Source organism: Lathyrus oleraceus, chromosome 3 (assembly GCF_024323335.1).
Source record: "Lathyrus oleraceus cultivar Zhongwan6 chromosome 3, CAAS_Psat_ZW6_1.0, whole genome shotgun sequence".
Lineage (NCBI taxonomy): Eukaryota > Viridiplantae > Streptophyta > Magnoliopsida > Fabales > Fabaceae > Lathyrus > Lathyrus oleraceus.
The window spans coordinates 91,530,291-91,542,519 of record NC_066581.1 but is presented as its reverse complement, the minus strand read 5'-3'; the positions used below and the strand labels follow the sequence as shown (position 1 = coordinate 91,542,519).

Below are 12,229 nucleotides of genomic sequence, written 5' to 3'. Positions count from 1 at the left end.
TGTAGCTATATTCTCTCTTACTACATATCTCTTTAGCTCATTGAAGAAAATAAATTTACAAAAATATAGTGGTAAGCATTAAAATTTAAGTAAGAGTTAAAACCATTTGGCTTCGCCAAGGCTCAAACCAGGGACCTTCAGTATGTTAGACTAACGTGATAACCAACTACACCATGAAACCACCTATGTTTGATTGAAACATTTTAAATTGTTTTAATAAAAGTATTTCTAATTGTAATTTGATGATTAGTTGTTATTACATTTATCTGTAGTTATAAATGTGTATGTTTTAATTGTTTGACTAATGAAAGTTTATTATTATATCAATTTTAATGATAGTTCATACGGTTTTAAGTAACACGACCTTTCGTAGAAGAGAATTAATTAATCCATCAGACTCATAATATATGTCAGTTTTGAAAAAACAAAAATTGGTTTCAAATCATTTGTCCATTAAAAATACCAAAGAAAAACTTATTATTATTTTCCCCCCAAATATGCATTCCTCTGACTACTATTATTAAAAATATATTATTAAATAATATAGATTTTATATTGGAAATCAACAAAACTAACTATTAATATAAGAAATGTGTCAATATCATTAAAGACAATTTTAAATTAGAATGATGGAGTAGTATATTTATATAAAATAGATTTCAGAAAAGAAAGAAAATAAGAATTAGGGGTTATGTTTAGAAAATAAATAATAGATAATGTTGAGAATTTAAATAAATTCTAGTTAAATAATGTAGTTAACAGTGAATTTAATCACATATTTAAATAGGAGTGTTGTGAGAGTCAATTATGGTATGAGAACTAATTATGGGTTGAAAACTTTTGGATTTACTACCTAATTTATTATATATATATATATAACAATAGTTAAAACTGAACCAAACAATAAATTGGTGTAGATAAGAGTGCAAGGTTTTAAGTTTGGGCTAGAGTCGAGCCAATGTCGAATCGGAAACAATTCATTTGACAATTTTAATTTAATATAAGATATATTTATTTGTTTTATTACCAAAGAAATAAAATTTCCATATTTTATACAAAGATGGTAGTACTACACGAGTGAGTATTGAATTTGTAAATAAACACAAGTAATAAATTTGGTATTTGATCTTAAATTATTTTTAATAAAAAAATTATTCATAGGACTTAGTCATAATCTCTTAAATCACAATACGAAGTTTTAGTTTGGAAAAGGAATTTTATGACACTTTAAACTACTACATAATCATAACACAAATGAATAATGATTTTTTTTAATGTGAACCTAAAAAAAAGGTAGTATGAGACTATCCATTAAATTCCACTTCAACTATAATAAGTTGAAAAGAATATTCTATACTCCATTTACTCGGCCTCCATCACAGATAACATATATGTGTATTGTTTGGTAACTTATTCTCTTTTCAACAACTTCTATTCTTTTTCTTGCCTCCCACATTTGGCAATCACCCAGTATAAGTATTTTATCCTTTACTTCCACACTCATCAAGATAAAAAGACAAGTCAATCTCTCTATAAGACTTAAAATGATGATTTATTCTATATCCCAGACTATGAACCTCCTGAAACGCTGATATTTTTTGGATTTCAGCGGTTCGCAATCGAATTTTATGGTTTTATTTTATAGGTTATTATGTTTAATTGGACATGACACTTTTCCGTTTTCTCTTCAACTAGTCATAGCGGACTATCTGGTACAGTTTTGATCGCAAAGTCTCTATAGTCTTCAAAGATCTTAATCAACTTCGTCCTCCATCCTAGTCACTTTTAAATAATATGTAATGTAGCTATATTCTCTCTTACTACATATCTCTTTAGCTCATTGAAGAAAATAAATTGACAAAAATATAGTGGTAAGCATTAAAATTTTAATAAGAGTTAACAGCATTTGGCTTCGCCGAGGCTCAAACTAGGGACCTTCAGTGTATTAGACTAACGTGATAACCAACTACACCACGAAACCACCTATGTTTGATTGAAACATTTTAAATTGTTTTAATAAAACTATTTGTAATTGTAATTTGATGATTAGTTGTTATTACATTTATCTGTAGTTATAAATGTGTATGTTTTAATTGTTTGACTAATGAAAGTTTATTATTATATCAATTTTAATGATAGTTCATATGGTTTTAAGTAACACGACCTTTCATGGAAGAGAATTAATTAATCAATGAGACTCATAATATGTGTCAGTTTTGAAAAAAAAGAAAAATCTGTTTCAAATCATTTGTCCATTAAAAATACCAAAGAAAAACTTATTATTATTTTACCCCCAAGGTTACCATTATTTTTTAAACCTTTACCAACATATGCATTCCTCTGACTACTATTATTAAAAATATATTATTAAATAATATAGATTTTATATTGGAAATCAACAAAAGTAACTATTAATATAAGAAATGTGTCAATATCATTAAAGACAATTTTAAATTAGAATGATGGAGTAGTATATTTATATAAAATAGATTTTAGAAAAGAAAGAAAATAAGAATTAGGGGTTATGTTCAGAAAATAAGTAATAGATAATGTTGACAATTTAAATGAATTCTAGTTAAATAAAGTAGTTAACAGTGAATTTAATCACATATTTAAATAGGAGTGTTGTGAGAGTCAATTATGGTATGAGAGCTAATTATGGGTTGAAAACTTTTGGATTTACTACCTAATTTATTGTATATATAACAATAATTAAAACTGAACGAAACATTAAATTGGTGTAGATAAGACTGCAAGGTTCTATGTTTGGGCTAGAGTCGAGCCAATGTCGAATCGGAAACAATTCATTTGACAATTTTAATTTAATATAAGATATAGTTTTATTTGTTTTATTACCAAAGAAATAAAATTTCCATATTTTATACAAATATGGTAGTACTACACGAGTGAGTATTGAATTTGTAAATAAACACAAGGAATAAATTTGGTATTTGATCTTAAATTATTTTTAATAAAAAAATTATTCATAGGACTTAGTCATAAAATCTTAATTCACAATACGATGTTTTAGTTTGGAAAAGGAATTTGATGACAGTTTAAACTACTACATAATCATAACACAAATGAATAATGATTTTTTTTAATGTGAACCTAAAAAAAAGGTAGTATGGGACTATCCATTAAATTCCACTTCAACTATAATAAATTGAAAACAATATTATGTACTCCATTTACTCGGCCTCCATCACAGATAACATAGATGTGTATTGTTTGGTAACTTATTCTCTTTTCAACAACTTCTATTCTTTTTCTTGCCTCCCACATTTGGCAATCACCCAGTATAAGTATTTTATCCTTTACTTCCACACTCATCAAGATAAAAAGACAAGTCAGTCTCTCTATAAGACTTAAAAAGATGATTTATTCTATATCCCAGACTATGAATCTCCTAAAACGCTGATTTTTTTTCGATTTCAGCGGTTCGCAATCGATTTTTATGGTTTTGTTTTATAGGTTATTATCTTTAATTGGACATGACACTGTTCCGTTTTCTCTTCAATTAGTCATAGCGGCCTGTCTGGTACAGTTTTGATCGCAATGTGACAAAAAGAACTAACACCCATTCAATCCTTTTAGGCCTTTTGTGCCTCTTTTAAACTTAATTTTTTTTTAAAAGAAACTCATTCACTTTGAAGTTGATACCACGAACTATGAGGTTTTGATCCCTCATTTTATGTTGGTACGTAGGCACAAGTCTGAAGGTCTTGTAAAAGACAAAAATATAATTAATGAATTATTTTCTCATCCCCGCACTCTATTTATTTCAAACATCATTTTATACCAAAAACATATGCACACAAAAAAAGGGCTCCCTAGGAGTACCTATGACACTTTGGGTGCTAACACCTTCCCTCTGTGTAACCAACCCTCTTACCTGTAATCTCTGACATTTTATTAGTTTTGATTTTAAAACTTCTTAACTTTGGGTTTTGTTCATAGTTTTCCCTTTTCCCTTGGAAACAATAAAACCGCGGTGGCGACTCTGGTTTTATTAACGTTAAGTTCATCAATAGCTTAATGGTCATGAATTTATCGCTACAGACTACACCACGAAACCACCTATGTTTGTTTGGAACATTTTAAATTCTTTTAATAAAAATATTTGTAATTGTAATATGATGATTATTTTTTATTACATTTATCTGTAAATATAAAGGTGTGTGTTTTAATTGTTTGAATTAGGAAAGTTTATTATTATTTCAATTTTAATGATAGTTCGTATCGTTTCGAGTAACACGCCCTTTCGTGGAAGAGAATTAGTTAATCCATCAGACTCATAATATGTGTCACTTTTGGGAAAACAAAAATCTGTTTCAAATTATTTGTCCATTTAAAATACCAAAGAAATATTTATTATTATTTTCCCCCAAAAGTTACCATTATTTTTTATACCTTTACCCACATATGCATTCCTCTGACTACTATTAATAAAAATATATTATTAAATAATATTTATTTTATATTGGAAATTAACAAAACTAACCATTAATATAAGAAATGTGTCAATATCATTTAAGACAATTTTAAATTAGAATGATGGAGTAATATTTTTATAAAATATATATTTCAAAAAAGAAAGGAAATAATAATTAGGGGGTATGTTCACAAAATAAGTAATTGTAATGTTAAGAATTTAAATGAATTCTAGTTAAATAAAGTAGGTAACTGTGAATTTAATCACATGTTTAAATAGGTGTGTTGTGAGAGTCAATTATGGTGTGAGAACTAATTATGGGTTGAAAACTTTTTGGATATCCTACCTAATTTACTGTATCTATAACAATAGTTAAAACTGAATCAAACATTAAATTGGTGTACATAAGAGTACAAGGTTTAAAGTTTGGGCTAGATTCGACCCAATGTTGAATCGGAAACAATTCATTTGACAATTTTAATTTGATATAAGATAAGGAATAAATTTGGTATTTGATCTTAAATTACTTTAAAAAAAAGTTCTATTCATAGGACTTAGTCATAATCTCTTAATTCACAATAGGATGTTTTAGTTTGGAAAAAGAATTTTATGACACACAAACTACTACATATTCATAACACAAATAAATAGTGATTTTTTTAATGTGGACCTAAAAAAAGGTAGTATGAGACTATCCGTTAAAATCCACTTAAACTAAAATAAATTTAAAATAATATTATATATGCCATTTACTCGGCCTCCATCGCATATAACATAGATGTGTATTGTTCGCTAACTTATTTTCTTTTCAACAACTTTTATTCTTTTTCTTACCTCCCATATTTGCCAATCATCCAGAATAAATATTTTATCCTTTACTTCCGCACTCATCAAGATAAAAAGACGAGTCAATCTCTCTATAAGACTTAAAAAGATAATTTGTTCTCTATCCAAGACTATGAACCTCCTAAAATGCCGATTTTTTCGATTTCAACGGTTCGCAATCGATTTTTACGATTTTTGTTTTATACGTTATTAAGTTTAATTGGACATGACACTGTTCTGTTTTCTCTTCAACTAGTCTTAGCGGCCTGTCTGGTACGGTTTTGATCGCAATGTATTTATAAAGTTTATCTCTTATATGAGAAGAAAAATTAAATGTTTAACTCCTTATAAAAGAATTTAAGATCCTTATATGTTACAACAAACATGAAAATTAGAGACAAACGAGTCTTCGAAGCGCTTAGTAAACTTCGTTCTCCATCTTAGTCATTTTTAAATAATTTGTAATGTAGCTTTTGTTATAATCGACTTAAGGTAGTTTAGTATATTTAGGCTTTATCATATATATTCTCTTCATAACTATTCTTTTCATTGGTTTTGTTGTTCACATTGTGAAAGCCCTAAACTTTTTCTTATTTCTTACTTACTACATGTCTCTTTGTCTCATTGAAGAAAATAAATTATTTAGTTAATTAACAAAACTGTAAATTAACTTTTGAAATTAATGTTCATGCATTGTAAAATTTACAAAAATATAGTGGTATGCATTAAAATTTAAATTACAATTAACACCTATTGGATTCGCCAAGGCTCAAACTGGGGACCTTTAGTGTGTTAGATTGACGTGATAACCAACTACACCACGAAATCACCTATGTTTGTTTGGAACATTTTAAATTGTTTTAATAAAATATTTGTAATTGTAATATGATGATTAGTTTTTATTACATTTATCTGTAAATATAAAGGTGTGTGTTTTAATTGTTTGAATTATGAAAGTTTAATACTATATAAATTTTAATGATAGTTCGTATGGTTTTGATTAACACGCCATTTCGTTGAAGAGAATTAGTAAATCCATCATACTCATAATATGTGTCACTTTTGAAAAAATCAAAATCTATTTCAAATCATTTGTCCATTTAAAATACCAAAGAAGCATTTATTATTATTTCCCCCCGAAAGTTACCATTATTTTTTATACCTTTACCGACATATACATTCCTCTGACTACTATTAATAAAAATATATTATTAAATAATATTTATTTTATATTGGAAATTAACAAAACTAACCGTTAATATAAGAAATGTGTCAATATCATTTAAGACAATTTTAAATTAGAATGATGGCGTAATATTTTTATATAAAATAGATTTCAGAAAAGAAATGAAATAATAATTAGGGGTTATGTTCAAAATATATGTAATTGATGATGTTTAGAATTTAAATGAATTCTAGTTAAATAAAGTAGTTAACAGTGAATTTAATCACATATTTAAATAGGAGTGTAGATAAGAGTACAAGGTTTAAAATTTGGGCTAGATTCGAGTCAATGTCGAATCGGAAACAATTCTTGACAATTTTAATTTGATATAAGATATATTTTTTTGTTTTATTACCAAACAAATAAAATTTTCATATTTTATAGTAATATGGTAGTACTACACGAGTGGATATTGAATTTGTAAATAAAGACAAGGAATAAATTTGGTATTTGATCTTAAATTATTTTTAAAAAAAGTTCTATTGATAGGACTTAGTCATAATCTCTTAATTCACAATACGATTTTTTTGTTTGGAAAATGAATTTTATGACACTCTAAACTACTACATATTCATAACACAAATAAATAATGATTTTTTTAATGTGGACCTAAAAAAAGGTAGTATGGGAATATCCATTAAAATCCACTTAAATTGTAATAAATTGAAAACAATATTATATACTCCATTTACTCGGCCTCCATCACAGATAATTGTTCGGTAACTTATTCTCTTTTTAACAACTGCTATTCTTTTTCTTGCCTCCCACATTTGCCAATCATCTAGAATAAATATTTTATCCTTTACTTCCACACTTATTAAGATAAAAAGACGAGTCAATCTCTCTATAAGACTTAAAAAGATAATTTATTCTCTATCCAAGACCATGAACCTCCTGAAATGCCGATTTTTTCGATTTTAGCGGTTCGCATCCGATTTTTATGGTTTTTGTTTTATAGGTTGTTAAGTTTAATTGGACATGACAATGTTCCATTTTCTCTTCAACTAGTCTTAGCGGCCTGTCTGGTACAGTTTTAATCACAATGTATCTATAGACTTTATCTCTTGTATGAGAAGAAAAATTAAATGTTTAACTCCCTATAAAAGAATTTAAGATCCTTATATGTTACAACAAACATGAAAGTTAGAGACAAACGAGTCTTCAAAGTGCTTAACAAACATGAAGAAGTTACTCAAGAAACCCAGATGAACTAGGGTTTCCAAGGCAAACCAACTCCAAACTCTTGAAGAATTCTTGATCAAAATAACATGTAGAGATCATTGGGACTCATATATGATGCTTAGAGCCATTGTGGATCATTCCTTGGTTGAAATCTTAAGAATGAGGGTCTTAAACTCTAGGTGTGAACTTGATAGATCAATGGTGATCATGTGCCCTACCTACAAAAGAGTTAGGCCAATGCAAAGACATATTTTTGGTATTTTGCTTAGTAAATAATAAAATACAAAAGTATGACACAATCACATGGTGCTTGGTGATCTCTCCCAAAACAAACCCAATGAAAGAGGGGTAAGGAGGATGCCAAGGTATGATCCCAATGCCAATGCATATGATGAGATAGCATGAGGGATCTTAGGGTCAAAATTGGGGTCTTATAGCTGCCCCTATTTAAGGACATTCTAACTGAGGAGGAGAAGGTTAAAATCTTTGTATGGACTCAGTAGAATGGGCTTAAATAACAACATATAGACACAAATTTTTGTCCCTAAGAGACCTCATGATGCATATGATATGAATGTAAAAATAAACTCTCTGTGGGGAAATATTGCCACAAAGGAAAAGAAATTAGAGAGACCAAAAATCCGCATGAGCATAATACATTCCATAAGGAAAACTCACTGGGGAGACAGAGACTCTGGAAGGAGAAAGGATTATGCATAGGCCAGAATACAACTTAAAAACTGTTGGGGGACTAGAGGAATTCCACGAAAATGGAAAGACTCAGCCAGGGAAACAAAGGGAACATCTGCAGGGGAACAAGAAGATCAGAATAAAATTGAAATACTCGAACCATGCAGAAAAAGAGATTTCACCAAGGAAATACGCACTCAAGTTAACTGGGGAAGAAATAAACTTCAACACAGGAGGAGCATAAATCTATTATCCACTACCAGTTACTGGGTATGGAGATAATAAAAATCTGACAGGGAAGACACCCGTTACCGGTTAGGGTAAACATATCAAGGATGACTCACTAAGGGCCGCCAAGAGGTATATTCATTACCGGTTACTATGTAAGAAAAGACTTTCGGAAAACTGAAAATAGGATTTACAACTACCGGTTACTGGACAGAAGACCAAAAGGAGAGAATATACGTCACTAGTTAAAATGAACATATCAAGGATAGACTCAAAGTAAATAAAATCCGTCACCGGTTAAGATGAACATATCAAGGATAGACTTGCCTGGGGATGTTAAGAAGGATATCCGTCATCGGTTAGGACGAACATATCAAGGATAAACCACCTGAACAAAAAGTAGGAATTACATCTACCAGATGCTGGATAGAATACCAAAAAGAGAATATTCGTCACCGGTTAGGATGAGCATATCAAGGATAAACTCCGAGGGGAAGAATAGGGATTACATCTATCAGTTACTGGATAGAAAACCACAAAGAGGATATTTGTCACTGGTTAAAGTGAACATATCAAGGATAAACTTTGCAAGGGGAGAAAAGCAGGATTTATAACTACCAGTTACTGGGCATAGGACCGCAAAGAGAAGGAAACACGCCATTGGTTAGGATGAACATATCATGGATTAACTCTCTGGGAAACAAATAGGGATTATAACTACCTTCTTATTGGGTAGAATACAAAAAAAATGAGAATATCCGTCATCGGTTAGGCTGAACGTATCAAGGATAAACTCAAAGCAGGGGAAGAAAATATCTGTCATCGGTTAGGATGAACATATCAAGGATATACTTCCTAGGGAAATGTGAAAAACGAATCTGCTGGGGAGAAAAAGGTTACTTTTGTCGGGTATTGGGCAAGAAGTAACAAACTACCAACTAAGAAGAATACTACCAGTTATTGGGTAATAAACTCTTAGGGGACCAAAAATATCCATCTAGGTATGATCTAGAAAGAAACGGTCAATCAAGACTCATCCCAATGAGGACATAACTCAAGGGGAGTGGTTCCATCCAGATAATCAACTGGGGAGGAAGCTAAAATAATCATCATCCACGAGGAAATAACTCAGTGGGGAAAGGAGAAAGGTTAAAGTCTTTCAGCTTAAGGGGCTGACACTCTACAATTGAAGGAGGACAGACACCAAATTTGTATGGGGATAAAGTACCACCATAACAGAGAATAAATCAAAAGGTGAAATGATGCAAAAATTGTATGAGTATATATATATATATATATATGTATATATATATATATATATATATATATATATATATATATATATATATATATATATATATATATATATATATATATATATATATATATATATATATATATATATATATATATATATATATATATATATATATATATATATCTGATGATTATGCCGACAAAACAATCACAAAGAATACAAAGATGTCGCAGATTTGAATCATCGATACAATTCTCGGCCAATCCAAGGGAATTAACTGCTGGAGAAAAGAGAGATCAACATCGCAAAGGCTCAACCCTGGCTGGGAAAGGAGGATATCTGCTGAGGAAAATTGTTATCGAATCTGCAGGGAATTTTAGGTCAACACCATATCAAATGGGAGACAACCCTGCATGGGATAAACACAAATAGCTGCTCAGAAACCAGGAGGAAACTCTGACTGGGAGCGAATCTGATGGCGGCTGGTGAGGAAACCAAAGTCCCGTTGGAACCATGCCAACTGTTGCAATGAAATGCTCTTACTCTGCTGGAGACTAAACATAAGTTTGGCTGGGGAATACTCAACCAACCCAGTTGGGGATGACGGAGAAATAACTGTCTGGAGAAATCAACAAACACCGGGTGCTGAACAATGCTGCTGTGGAGGAAAGAGAAATCATGCCTACTGCTTGGGGAGAACCAATAATGCTCCACGTTTAGGGCTTACTGCTTTCAAACCGTTGTTGATATTCCTTTTAAATGAAATCGATTGCTTAAAATTAATGTTTTTATATGTTTAAGAACAATGATTTTGATTTTAAAATTTTAATTTTCAAAAATGATCATAATAACATTTAAAACTATTTGGCTAAATTAAATAAGAGTAGAAACAATTGGATAAAAGCTCAACTTTATTTAATAGAATGGTAGTCTGTAAATGACAAGACTTCCATAGATCTTTACAAAGAGGAAAATGGTAATTTACATGGAAAAGGGTTACATTGAATACAATGATCACTAATCCTTCTACCAACTCTTGATATCCACTGTGCTCTTGGCCGCTACTGGGGACGATGAATCTAAACCGACCGTTGTGCTCAAGAACGTCTTCAAATCTGAAGATTAGCAGGATGCAGTTACTTGCCATAATCCCTCATTTTTTCCTAAGCCGCCCTTTCGGCTTTTCAACTTAGTGAGCTATTATTTTCCTTGTTATGTGAAGTATTTCTTGACTGCATCTGCGTTCACAGGACGAGTGAACTTTTCACCATCCATAGTTGTAAGAATCAAAGCACCGCCTGAAAAGGCTCTCTTAACAGCATATGGGCCTTCATAATTAGGAGTCCATTTGCCCATAAAATCTGGTTTGAAAGATAAAATCTTCTTGAGCACAAGGTCACCTTCTCTAAGCACACGAAATCTGACCTTCTTGTCAAAAGCTTTCTTCATTCTTTGCTGGTATAACTGACCATGACACATGGGATTCAACCTCTTCTCTTCAATCAAATTCAGGTGATCATACCTGGTCTGACACCATTCATCCTCAATCAACTTGGCTTCCATAAAAACATGCAGTGATGGGATCTCAACCTCTACCGGGAGCTCAACTTCCATACCATATACAAGAGAGAAAGGGGTTACCCCTGTTGAAGTGCGGATGGATGTACGATACCTATGCAAAGCAAATGGGAGCATCTCATGCCAATCCTCGTACGTTACAATCATCTTCTGAATAATCTTCTTGATGTTCTTGTTTGCTGCTTCAACAGCCCCATTCATCTTAGGTCTGTAGGAAGAAGAATTATGATGTGCGATCTTGAAGTCTTTGCAAAGAGCTTCCACCATATTATTGTTCAAGTTCGATCCATTATCAGTAATGATCTTACTTGGCACACCAAAACGACCTATAATTTGATTCTTGATAAACCATACTACAACTTTCTTGGTTACATTTGCATACGATGCCGCTTTAACCCATTTTGTGAAGTAGTCAATTGCCACCAAAATGAAACGATGTCTGTTTGGAGCTTTGGGCTCAATCACCCCAATCATGTCAATTCCCCACATGGAGAAGGGCCATGGGGAGGAAATGACGTTCAATAGTGTCGGAGGAACATGAATCTTATCCGCATAAATTTGACACTTGTGGCATTTCTTCGCAAACTTGCAGCAGTCAGATTCCATTGTCCGCCAATAGTAACCTGCTTGCAACATCTTCTTTGCCATTGCATGTCCATTGGAATGAGTACCAAAGGAACCTTCATGGACTTCAGTCATCAACAGGTCTGCCTCATATCTATCCATGCATCTGAGCAAAACCATGTCGAAGTTTCTCTTGTACAATTCATCACCCTTTAGGTAGAAGTTTCCAGCTAATCTTCTCAAA

At 31.2% G+C, this 12,229-nt stretch overlaps 1 non-coding gene across 1 annotated transcript; it reads right to left on the bottom strand.

The window, feature by feature from the left end:
• Window positions 1–1,907: 1,907 nt before the first annotated feature.
• On the bottom strand, window positions 1,908–1,981 carry TRNAI-AAU (transfer RNA isoleucine (anticodon AAU)). The gene has a single exon. It is a non-coding gene; the product is annotated as a tRNA-Ile (tRNA).
• Window positions 1,982–12,229: the final 10,248 nt, after the last annotated feature.